Source organism: Canis lupus, chromosome 26 (assembly GCF_048164855.1).
Source record: "Canis lupus baileyi chromosome 26, mCanLup2.hap1, whole genome shotgun sequence".
NCBI classification, from domain to species: domain Eukaryota; kingdom Metazoa; phylum Chordata; class Mammalia; order Carnivora; family Canidae; genus Canis; species Canis lupus.
Window position 1 is genome coordinate 44,996,085 of NC_132863.1, and position 12,261 is coordinate 45,008,345.

Consider the following 12,261-nt stretch of genomic DNA (forward strand, 5'->3'; position numbering starts at 1 on the left):
CTGACCCTACCCCCTAACCCTGACCCTGACCCTAACCCTTCCGACGCGCAGCCCGGGGAAGTCTTCCTTATTTCTACTCCCACTTGTCGAAGCTCAGAGTCCTCGCGAGAGAACACGAACAACATGAAACGAACAAAGGCTTCTGGCTGCTTCTCTTTTCTGGACTTTTTAAAAGTTTGGTGTCCAAGGGACTCAACACACCCAGACCCTAACGACGATACTTTGTGCAGAATTCTGGGATCAAAATACAATTTCAAAAATAATTTATTTTCTGACATCCCCCAAGAAAAAAATTACTGGTTTCTTCCCTCTAAAAGGATTTAGATGGAATAACATCTGTGTTGAGAATATTGTGAATATGTTAAACTGACAGGCAGTCTCTAAGGCACTCCGCTCATTAATGTTCTGTGCATAAAATTAAAACTTGAAATATATTTTTAAATCCATTTTGAATCATTTAAGCAATTCTCCCGCAAAGAAACTATTGTGCTGAAATAATATATTTGGAGCGAGGAATATGAAAGCTATTAAAATGTCTTAGACCCCCTGCCTTTCACGGGAAGAAGGGGGGGAAATGTTCTCTCTCTTTGATTTGAAATATGCTCTGTATAAAATATACCCACCAAAAAAAAAAAAAAAGTAGTTTGAAATTACAGTGAGAGTTTGATTTAAACCCAAAGGAGCCAAAGAACTCAAAGTTTTGTCTTTTTACTTCTGCCCTAATCTGCATGGCCTCGCCAGCAGCATTCAGGGGGTACCCAGGAGGGCCCAGTGGGGTGCAGCACGCACCCTTGAGAACATGGCACCCCAAAGGAAGGAGGAAGACAGAAGGGGAAAGACAGTCTTGTCCTGTTCCTGCCTCGTCTTGAGTTCTGCAAACACCTCCACGTACGTTCAGCAAACACCTCCACGTACGTGCAGCACACTGATCCACCTGTTGGTCCCTGCAGCCAGTTGGCACGAGTGTGGTGAGAACGGCAGGCTGACATGCTTTCAACATTGCCTCATCCGTGCATTCAGCAGCTATTTACTAGTGCCAACCAAGAGCCATCACTGCCCTGGACTCCGCACATCCAGTGTTGTGCAAAATTTACCTGTGAAAAAACACTGTGAAAACATACTCTGAGGGAAAGAACATTTCTACAATTGTTACCAAACTGTGGGGAGACCATCTGGGCTAGTCTGGAAAGCCTTCCTGGAGGAAGTGACAACAGGGTTACTTTCTAAGGGAAGAGGGAGAAAAGCAACATGCATTCCAGGCATAGAGAAGGCAAGTGCAAAGGCCCAGAGGCAGGAATTTGCCTGAAGTATCTCCTAGACGGAAACCAGCCAGTGCGGCAGGAGCTCAGACTGTGAAAGGTTGGAGGTGAGGTCAAGGTGAACGGGTCAGCCCAGGCAGGGCCCGTGCCCACCATGAGCAACCTCCACCTGACCCTAAGAGCAAACACTTTCATTGCCTTTAACACGAGCCAGGCAGAGGGCAAATGCCTTTCATATATGGCAGTAAGTCATTTCTTCCTCATGACAACTGTCAAGGTGGGGATCCCTGTGACCCCCCAAGATGAAGGAATCTTCTCAACTGAGCATGGCTGGTAAATAAGGAAGGATTCACACCGAGGAGCCTCGCTCAGCAGCCCAGCGCTCATCCCACGTCACTGCTCTGGGGGCTTAATGCAGGGAGGGCACATGATCCAGCTTGTGGCTGCCCAGCCCACTCTGGCTGCTGGTGGGAAGCAGCGAGAGGGGCCGGGCGGGGGCTCACCAGGTGAGACGAGAGGCGGTGAGAGGGGCGGGCGGGGGCTCACCAGGTGAGATGGGAGGCAGATGAATGAGGTCAGGAGCCATGGACATGCTATTTCCCACCCCAGTGCTATGTCACCGGTTCTCTCTGCCGTCAGGACATCCTCCTGGTCCCCACTACCCCCCCAGGGCTCATATTCTGTGATCCGGCCACAGCAGGATGTCCCCTTGACCATGTGGTGTTGGGACAGGCTGAGTCCCCGGTGAGACACCGCACTCCCTCTTTCACGGCCCACCGGTGACTAGACACGTCCAGCGATCCCACAGGCCGGGAGCTCCTGGGGGCTTGGGCTTCCTCCCACTGTACCCCACTTTCCACCCTGGGCCTCCCAGCAACTGGGACCTATAGAAAGGCCCCTGATGGCAGGGACCACAAAGCCTTGCTCACCTACCCATGCACACATAGGATGCTCACAAACTTCTGTTAAATGAATGAATTTCAGCGTGAACTGAACTAAAATAGACAGTGCACGGTGTCATGAGCCTTCAGCTTCCAGAACTGACGATGTTAAGAATTTCTGATGCTTTTCCAGTTAAAGGTCAAAGTTCTGGGAGACTGGCAAGTGGTCAGAGCCACTCAAGAACACCTGAGCCCTCCTGCAGCCACGTGGGTGTCCCCCCTCATCCTGGACGAATTCAGGTAAGATGGTGAATTGTCTCACAAAACCGTGTCACCAACGGCAACGTCACTGGTGCTATCAGAGTGGGGGTCATGCTCTGCCGTGGGTCGGTGGCACACATGACTTGATTCCCCCGTGATTCTATGCAGACCACACGTGGAAGTACATACCCCTTGCCTGGCTCCATGGAACGGTTCCCACTGTGGCTCCTGTGTGGTTTGGGGGTGATTGTTATTAGAGACCAGAGTTCAGGAGCAACAGAACCCAGGCATCCTTCACGCCCATGCCCTTCACTGTTTTGGAACCACAGACAGAAGAGGGGAGCCACTGAGAGACAGGAAGTGACCGCAAGCCCAGAGACCTCAAGGACAAACGGCACCCTACGATCCCAAAGACCTTGATGTCGATCCTAAAGAGCGAGGAACCTGCGGATGGGAAGACACATTTTTGTTACAAGATCCAGCAAAAGGCTGCAAGTGGGTTGGAGCCCCTCACGCCGGGTAGGGAGGGAGCCTCACAATTTAAGAACATGGCTTGAGCTGCCCCGACACACCCAAACATGTCCCTGAACTCGGGCCCTGACGGCCCCCCACACAACAAACTTACCATCAAAATGTTTTCTTCGTTGGACCAAAAAAAAAAAAGTTGTTTTCCTGTAAAACCCATCCCGATTATCGTCAGCGTGATAAGCCGATTGTCCCAGGAGATAAAAAGCAAAATTGCTCTGGCTCATCCTTTTTCCCTGAACGAGAAGCAGTGAACACATAGCAGTGTGACAAGATCTTAAGTAAGAGATAAAGTGGAAATGACAGCTGAGTTATAGGCACACAAAGGCCGGATCATCACAAATCTATGAATCAGGAACACGGACGTCGGGCAGAGCCAGACAGTTATTCTGGTTTGATTTTGTCCACATGTCATTGCCTCGCGCCCCCTTGTTGGCAGGCTCAGTGCGTGGCACCCAGCTCATACCTGAGCGTGATGCTCAGGGCCACCCGTAACATCCATTCCTCCCCGTGCCCACTGGGCCCCCCACCCTGTTGGTGGAGGTTTGCCAGCGTTGGCCCCCCTCCCCCACACCTTGACCATCTCTCCTGGAACCAACATGCCTCCCTGTCCATCCAGGTGTTGGAGTGGACACACGGCCCCAGCCCATCAATCAGCTCCTCCTGTTGCCGACCATGGTGATCCTGTGACAGATGGCACATGACCCATGACAGCCCCGTGGAGTCAGAGAGAATCCAGAGATTGTGGGGGAACAATGGGGAAAGAAGGATCCGGCACCCAACCTGGAAGCTGGAGCAGCTTCGGCCAGAGAGAACCTGCCTGAGAGGAGCGCGCTGGGAGGTGCACAAAGCCAAGGAGTAGAGGGCAGCAGTCCCGAGGGTGTCACTGGAACTCCTGGATACAGCCTTACCTGAAGCCTCAGAAGTTTCCGCATATGGGAGCTACACATCTCCCTTTTGTTATTGATGCTGATTTGAGTGGCATGTCTAACTTTTTCAGGTTTGAGTCCTGGCTAACACATCCTCCTAATTCCTCCCATATCCCACCATATCTCCTTCTCCCCACCCCAAATGCCACTCCTCTGGGCCCAGGCCCCGTCACCACTTGTCCAGGTATCATTAACAGCCCCCCGGCTGGTCCCCTGCTTCCAGTCCACCTCCCAACCCATTCTCCAGGCCAGAGCAACCTAAACAAAGCGGGACAAAGTGGCCCTGGTGTCCCCTCCCCCAGATCAAAACCTTTGAAAGGCTCCCCAGCAAGGGCAACCTGTGAGCTGGCTGCAGGGTATTTGGGGGTCTTCTGGTTGTCACAGGACGCAGGGGTCTCCAGCAGTGGGCTTCCCTTTCTCCTGGGAAGCTCCAAGCTCCCTCCCACCCAGGAGGACCAGCACCTCCCCGGTGAGTCTGGGAGACCCTGTAGCTTGGAGCCCAGGACCTCACCTCCCCAGTGCCCAGCCTCAGGGACTGGGGTGCTTCCCGAACGCAGCCTCGACTCTCTCTTGCTTTTCCCTGGAAAGAAAAGGACAGGGTGGCTGCCAGCAGACAGTGGTCCCCTGGGCGATGTCCTGATAGGGTCCGTCCACCACCCCCTCAGGCCTGCCCGATGCCCCGGTGGGCTGTTGGGAGCTGGGAGCCACTGCGATCCCCACTAAGTGGCTCTCAAGGGCCCAGCCCCGACGTGGCTCCTCGGGCATCGCAGCGCCGCCGAATCTCTGAGGTCACACATATCCCCAGCTTAGTCTTCTGCATTCTGTAGAGCCCCCAAGATTTCACTTAAAATCCATTCGGTATGAAGTCATCTGAAAGTGAACAATAGGAGCCTCAGAGGCGTCTCCCCAGACTCTAACGCGAGGACGCAGAAGGAGCTGAAGCCACAAAATCAATTTGCCTCTTAGATCGAATATGCGGAGTCCCAGCAGGTCCTGTCTCCACATCCATGACAAGGAGAGGCCTCTGCATGACACAGCGATGGGGACCACGTTTCTTAGCTCCCGGCGGGGCCGTGTTGTGTCCTGGGTGAGGCGTCCAGCTGCAGGATGGCTGGGACAGCCTTCACCCCACCCAACAAGTGTCTGCGGAGCGCCTACTGCGTGCACAGCACTGACCACTGGCTGGGGCTGGGGTGTGGAGTGAGACTTAGACCCAAGGCCACCCACACCAGGAGCCCTGCACACAGTAGGTCCTCTGCAGATACCCCACAGATACCCACTCAAACCTGGGGGCACACGGTGGGGAGAGGGAAGAGCAATGGTAGTCTCTGCTTCCCTTGTAGTCATTTGTGGTCACGTGGGATTGCCCAGACTGTTCTTTAAAGAACAGCCACGAAGCAGCTCCGGGTGTTAACTGGAGTCCTGGGGAGACGTGAGGGTGTCCCCAGGCTCCAACATGAGCATTCTGGTCCCTGAGCAACCTTCAGCCCCCCTGTGCCGCTTCCTCATCCCTCTAGAAGTGACTTTGTCTCCCAGCCACAGTGGGGGTCGGGGGTGTGCTGAACCACAGGGTGTCCCTAGGGCCTAACACAGGGTGTCCCTAGGGCCTAACTCAGCAGGTGCTTGTGGCACAGACCCAGCCCTAGAGGCAGCTGAGGCCACCAGGCAGTCGGGGAGGTGGAATTAAGCATATTTAAGACCGAGAATGTTTGACTGGAGGGATCTTAGGCTACTCAGCCACACGACTTTCCCCAGGGCGGGAGGCTTAGGTGAGGTTCCAGAGTGAAACGGTCTGAAATCTTATGTTGTGAGTGGTAGAAACCCATCACAGCCAAAATTGAAGTAGGTTTTAATTGGTTCAAATAACTGGGAACCCCGGGGCCAGAGCTGGCCTCAGGAAGCTGCAGACATTCAAATCATCACCAGATTCTCTCTCTCTCTCTCTCTCTCTCTCCACCCCCCCTTCCTACCCTTCCCTCCCTCCCCTCTCCACTCTGTACACACTGGCTGGTTTCTCCTGTGGCATTTAGACTTCTTCCCTACAGCCAGGAAAGCAGTGTTTAGGGGCAGGCAGAGAGGGGATTGGCCACAGACAGCGCTCAGCTTTCCCGATCCCAGCCTACGGACCAAAAGAGACTTTTATCATCCCAACCTGGTGTCTGTCCATAAACTCCCAGGGAAAGACTCCGATTGGCTCTGCATCAGTCACATGTCCTCCCGTCTGGCCGACCACGACAGCCAGGAGAATGCCCCCCACTATCGGCCAGGCCCAAGCCAGGCTGGAGGATGATGTAATTAGCTGCTACCCCAGAACCACTCCAAGCACGGAAGGGGATAGTCTGCAAAAGATTTCAGGACACAGCCTTCCTCTTCTCTCTCATGAGGTCTCAGCCCTGAACCAAACCTGAAAAGCAGCAAAGAGAACATCAGAGAGCATTGCCCGGGGGACTGTGGGGACCCGGGGACCCAAGGCTGCAGCCTGTGTGTTGGGCTGGACAGAGCTACCACACGCGCTGGGCACCGCCCACGGAACCTGAAATAAAGTCTAAATTCCCCTGCAAGACCTGCTGGCGGGTGCAGTCCCCTTGGGTGTCCTCTGCTGCTTCTGGGGATGGCCTCCTGCATTGCTCACATGCCACTGTCCCCGGTGATCCTGCGCAGACAACTCCCTCCCCCACATCAGCCCCTATGAGGCTGACACGCATGCATTTTTGTGGAAAGTCTCCTGGTTTATTTGTTTACTGAACTGGAAGCTCCCTGAGGCCGGGGCCGGTCCTGCCTGGCCCCTGGTGGCCCCAGTGCCTGGCACGGAGCCCAGCACATAGAAGACATTCAGTGTGTTGGGTGAGTGAACGAGTGAGCGGATGGATGGCCCTTGGAAGTGGTCGCCTGCCTCGGGCCTCGGCCGGTGGAGATCGGAGAAGCCTGCCCAGCACGCCGGGGAAGGAAATAGTTGACCAAGAGAAGCTTACAGAAAAGCACGTAAAAACCATCTCCCGCCTCCCCTTCCCACCCAGTGGTCCAGTTTTCCTTCTAAACCTCCCGTGTGGCCCTCTGTTGGCAGAAGCCAGGGTGGCCGGCGCAGCCTGGACAGCAAAGCCCTCCGAATTGCCAGGCCGGCGGAATGAAATCTGTCCCTCTGGAAGAGCAGGTCACAGGCCATGACCCCACTTGGGTTCAATTGGCTCTCTGGGACTCAGAGGCACCCCTACACCCTGCAGGGGCGACACCTGCGTCCTCAGAGCACAGGCACTTGTAAGCAGACTCGTCCAAGCGCACGGACACTTCCCTGCAAGGCCCAGTGTGAGGGCCGCGCACACCCTGTGCTCTCCACTCCGGCAGCTGCCCTGGGGAGGGGGGGCTTGGGGGCCACGTCCCACCTGAGATTGCAAAAGAAACCAAAGCCGGTCCTTTTCCCTGGCATCGAATGGACCTTTTACACAGGGGCTGGGCTTTCCTCACATCCTGAGAGCTGGCACAGGAGGGGCTGGGAAGGAAGGAGCAGGAGAGAGGGAAAGGGAGACAAAACGCACCCTGGGCCAGGGGATGGGCGGAGAACTAGCACATCGGGGAGGTGGGGTGTGGAGGGAGGGATGCAGCTCTGTTCTTTCTCAGGAAGCCCCACGGAGTGATGTAAATAAATTGTTATGTTAGACGTGTGCAGTAAGAGGATTTCTAAAGTAGAAGAGTCCTTTGGCTGTGACTGGAGCTGGAGCTAGCGTTGGGGGGGGAGGGGTGGACGTGAAGACTAGAACTTTTGAGTTCCTTAAACTCTTGTGAAGCCATCAAATACCTTCCCTGCAAATTGGCACTTGCAGCTCAAGCACTGGCGTCTTTGTTGTGCAGTGGGGGTAATAATCACCCGTGCTGCGAAAAAGGCACGCCGGCTGGCGGGGACGTTGGCTGCACAAAGTATTCTTTGGTTAAAAAAAAAAAAAATCATGCAATAAAAAAGAAAACTGTTTAAGCTTAGAAACTAAAAAGAAGCAGTTGGCTCCAGTTGTTGAAATGTTTTATAAAGCAACAGCAAGATGGAAAAAAAATAAAAAATAAAAAAATAAACTGTCCCAGAATGCTGAGAGAGGGCCAAAAATATTAATATGCAGGAACACGGCAAACCTTCCGCAAGCTGTAAATATTTCCTTCGTCCCCCATGTATAATCAGCAAGGATGGCAGTCCCTGCTCTTCCCATTTGAAGTCTATGCTGAATAACACTTTTTCTGAAAGAATAAAATTCAATTAGCAGGTAGAGAAAAGGTGTCGGTCAGAGGTCCCTAAATGTCTTGTTTCAAATATCATAGGGAAGAGGCTTCCACCCCCAGAACTGAAGGAGGAGGAGGATATCTACGGGACAAATTAAAACCCGACAACCAGGGGCTCCTGGGGGGCTCAGCGGTTGAGCATCTGCCTTCGGCTCAGGTCGTGATCCCCGGGGTCATGGGATCAAGTCCCACATCAGGGTCCCCGCAGGGAGCCTGCTTCTCCCTCTGCCTGTGTCTCTGTCTCTGTGTCTCTCATGAATAAATAAATAAAATCTTTAAAAATAAAATAACACCCGACCACCAGAAATCAAAAATAAATAGGATTTCCTATATGCAAATATACTCCTTTGCGGAGTATGGTACACCGACCAGTGAAGAAATTTGCTGAGGGTGGGATGGTCAGATAGGATACGGGATGCCCAGCGAGGTTTAATTTCAGGTAAACAACTCCTAATTTCTTGGTATAAGTATACTTTGGTGTTATAAGTATGCTCCATGCTCCGTGAAATTCAAACCTCACTGGACGCCCTGTATTTGCTGAATCTGGCAGCCCTTCTGGTGGAGACTTGTGGTGGCCGTGCTGATTGACGACTGATCGCCCACGCCCTGACAGGACAGGGAGCCCGGGCTCGGTCTGAAGCGAGTCCCGAGCCTGTCGCTCAGGAAGGCTTCTTCAGGGACAGCCGGGCAGGTGGCAGCTCGGGGCCTCCGCACCATCTGGGCCCTGCGTCAGCTTCAGCCGCCTGACAGCACTTTCAGCCCGATGCACCGCGGGGCCCCATACTCCCTCGTAAGACCCGCCGACGGGGAACCGGCCTGGTCGGGCATCACCTCGGAAAAGCCAGAGCCGGGCTTCTTCCCCATGATCACTTGCGGCTTAGACTGGACACCCACAGCCCAGCTCAGCCACTTGAAAATTATCCAGAGACACAAGGGCATCCTGACTGGTCCAAAGAGAGAGGAGGACCAGGCTATGTGGATGCCCATCCTCCTGCAGGCCCTGTCCCTAGGGAGGAAGAGCTGTCCCCACCCCCAACCCAGAGTTCCTGGGAGGCTTTGAAGTTTGCTTCAAAATCCTTTTTTCCCGGGACACCTGGGTGGTTCAGTGGTTGAGCATCTGCCTTTGGTTCAAGGTGTGATCCCGGGGTCCTGGGATCAAGTCCCGCATCAGGAGCCTGCTTCTCCCTCTGCCTGTGTCTCTGCCTCTCTCTGTGTGTCTCTCATGAATAAATAAACTAAAATCCTAAAATAAAAATCCTTTTTCTCCCACTGATTGTTTGAGCCTGTTTTCCCCTGCACAAAATGGCCACAAAGGAATCCCTCCTCCAAGAAATTGGAGAATGTGGCAAATGCTGGCACCAGGATGGTTACCAGGCCTCAGGACGGCCCAAGGAGCCGCCCCAGCTGAGTGCTCTCTTGCCTCTCAGGAAAGAAGGGATCCTGCCCTCCAGGCCAGCCCAGCAGCCATCCTCAGCTGCTTCTTCAAAACTGACATCCTCAAGAAGTAACCCCTAGTTCCACTCAAAGCCCTGTTTCCATCTCCCTGCACTGCCCCCCAAACCCACCGTGTCTCGGGCTGAGACAACCGGCGTGCTATCCCTCAGGTGACACTCTCCATTACTCGTGATGCCAACAGCTCCAGCACCACCTGGAGCCCTTTACATTTGCTCCCCCTCCTACGATCCCTAAATATTCATATGACAGACGAGGACACAGGCCCAGAGAGGTTAGCCAACTTGACCAAGGTCACCGAGATGGGACTCACAGCAGAGCCAGGGCTGGAGGCCACATCCAGTCCCAAAGCCCATGCTTCCAACCTCAAGACTCTCCCCACCTCTCACCCTGGCCCCCTCCCCACGTGCCTCCTGCAGATATCTCTGAGGAGATGGGGCTGGAGGGGCAAACTCTAGCTCATCCTTCAAGGCCCAAGTCACTCCTCACCTCCCCTGCACCTCCCTGCATCATCAGGGACACGCTCTGAATCGCATCATCCTACTGTTACGTCATCCAGCATGACAAAACGAGGCACGCTCATCTGGTGACATTCACGTCTGTGCCCCTACTCGACTGACTCCCTGAAGGTGCTGCACTTGCTTTCTTACTTCTGTGCCTGCCACACTTCCAGGGAGGCCTCCAGCAGTACCGGCCTCCTCCAGACGGCCCAGGCTGGTTCCAGCTCACAACCTGAGCCTCCCTCCTCCGTGAAACGTTGCAGGGTCCCTCCCTCATCAGATCTGTGATCAAATGACCCTCGGAGAGGTCTTTCCAGACCACCCAGTCACATTAATCTCTTCCGTATCTTGAGCCTCCTTCATGGTGTCACCTTCTTTGCACACGCATCCACTCCCTCACCTGAGCACGCGTGTGCCTCTACTCACTTGCTTCCCTGTCTGTCCTGCCTGTAGACATGCCGGCCCCTCCCCCAGGGCAGAGGCAGCAACTTAGCCTGTCTTGTTCCTTCCTGGATCTGAAGGCACATCAGAGGTGCTCTGCAAACATTTGTAGAATGAACGAACCCTCAGTGCCCAGCATATATAGACAGGAAATGAATTTATTCTTAATTAACAAAATCATCTCAGAAGCTTCTCAAGGGGGAAGCAGATTTTGCCCTCCTGCATGAGGGATCCTCCTCTCCACGGCCATCCACTATTCACACCTCTTTCCAGATAACCCACCCTCTGTTGTAAGAACAGCAACCGCACAGATAAGGCCAGAAAGCAAGCCCTGGGCCCACCTGGACACCTGTCCACCATGTGCTGATCTGGCCAGCCCACCTGCTTGCTCGGCCATAGGTAGAGTGTGTTCCGCACTCATAAATTAACCTATTCACCTTCATTCCAGCCCCGTCTGCTCCTTCACTATTATGGTTGAGTGGGCAAAAAGGATCACCCCCATTTGGGGCCTCTACCCATCACTTCCAACAGCCAAGAAAAGCATTGCATGCCTTGGGTACGGGGAGCATTGTTATAAGAAAATACATCCTCCGGACAGCCCCATAAATGCACAAATCTGTTGACGAGGGAGGAAGGAGGTCAGGTAAAGGGAGGTAGGAGACATACCTGGGAAAATCACGGATACCCAACTGGAAGATAAAACACCCATGCCCTCTCTGAATGGCCTTGGTTAATTATCTGGGAGGCGACCTGTAGGAAGCATGCTGCCTCCACTTGCTTGGTCCCAGGAGGCCCTGCACACGGGTGGATCTCATGGTTCCCCAGGCAGAGAAAGGTCCCCATGCCCCAGAGCTGTCAGTCCACTCACTGCTGTCTCTTAGACCCATCTTCCAGTTCCAGACCTATGACAACGTGCAGTGGTGGAAGCTTTGGCGGGGGTGGTGTCAATTAGTCAATCAACAAACAGATTGAGCGCCCCAATTGTGAGGGGTTGGTGGTGATGGGCATGAAGGAGAGTGTGGGGTCTGCGGGTCAGCCCATGGCTGAGCAAGCTGGTGGGCTGGCCAGATCGGCACACGGTGGACAGGTGCGAGTTTCATCGGGGGATTGTTACGAAGAGTGAATGCCGACAGAAATGCCTGCGTAAGTTCTCCCAAGGGCACATGCAGGAGAACTCGGGGCAGCTCTGCGGTGGCCAAACACTCAGGCCGGAAGCCGGGGCAGCAGGATGAAACAGTCTCCGGGAGTGGCAACGAGCAGTGATCTGCCTCCCGGATTTCATAGCCCAGGTGGTGGCTACAGGGGTGTGTCCTCTGGGACAGAATTCACTAAGCTTGGTATACTCGGGATCCGGACACTCGCTGGGGTGCACACTTGCCTCACATGTAGGCCTAAACCTTAAAGGGACGTGGATGTCAGGTGTTGAGGTTTCCGCAGGGTTTCCGGCACTGGAGGCAGGCTGCTGTCACGAGGGCCAAGCAGGTGGGAGGGAGGTGGGCGAGGGGCTCCGCGGGCAGTGGGGGGCAGGTGGGAGGGGGGTGGGTGAGGGACTCAGGGCGGGACAAGGAGCAGGTGGGAGGGCAGTGGGCGAGGAGCTCGGCGGGCAGCGGGGGGCAGGCGGGGGTGGGCGAGGGATGAGGTGTAGGCACAGGGGGCAGGTGGGAGGCGGTGGGCGAGGGGCGGCGGCAGCGCGGGCAGCGGGAGCGCCAGGTGCAGCGCAGCCTCCGGCTCCGAGTCCCCGTTGCTAGGC

At 54.6% G+C, this 12,261-nt stretch overlaps 1 long non-coding RNA gene across 12 annotated transcripts; it reads right to left on the reverse strand.

Moving 5' to 3' along the window:
* Positions 1-257: 257 nt before the first annotated feature.
* LOC140618697 (uncharacterized) lies at positions 258-12,225 on the reverse strand. 12 transcript variants are annotated; one of them, XR_012018768.1, is made up of 9 exons: positions 11,890-12,225; positions 11,178-11,413; positions 7,975-8,076; positions 6,008-6,259; positions 4,815-4,938; positions 3,501-4,725; positions 3,027-3,202; positions 2,591-2,845; positions 258-1,094 (listed from the first exon to the last, which is right to left on the reverse strand). It is a non-coding gene; the product is annotated as an uncharacterized lncRNA (long non-coding RNA). The 12 variants fall into 12 exon arrangements; XR_012018763.1 differs by lacking the exon at positions 11,178-11,413 and having other exon boundaries at positions 259-1,094; positions 11,890-12,205; XR_012018767.1 differs by lacking the exons at positions 7,975-8,076; positions 11,178-11,413 and having other exon boundaries at positions 259-1,094; positions 3,501-3,610; positions 3,710-4,725; positions 11,890-12,204.
* Between the last annotated feature and the right edge of the window lie 36 nt (positions 12,226-12,261).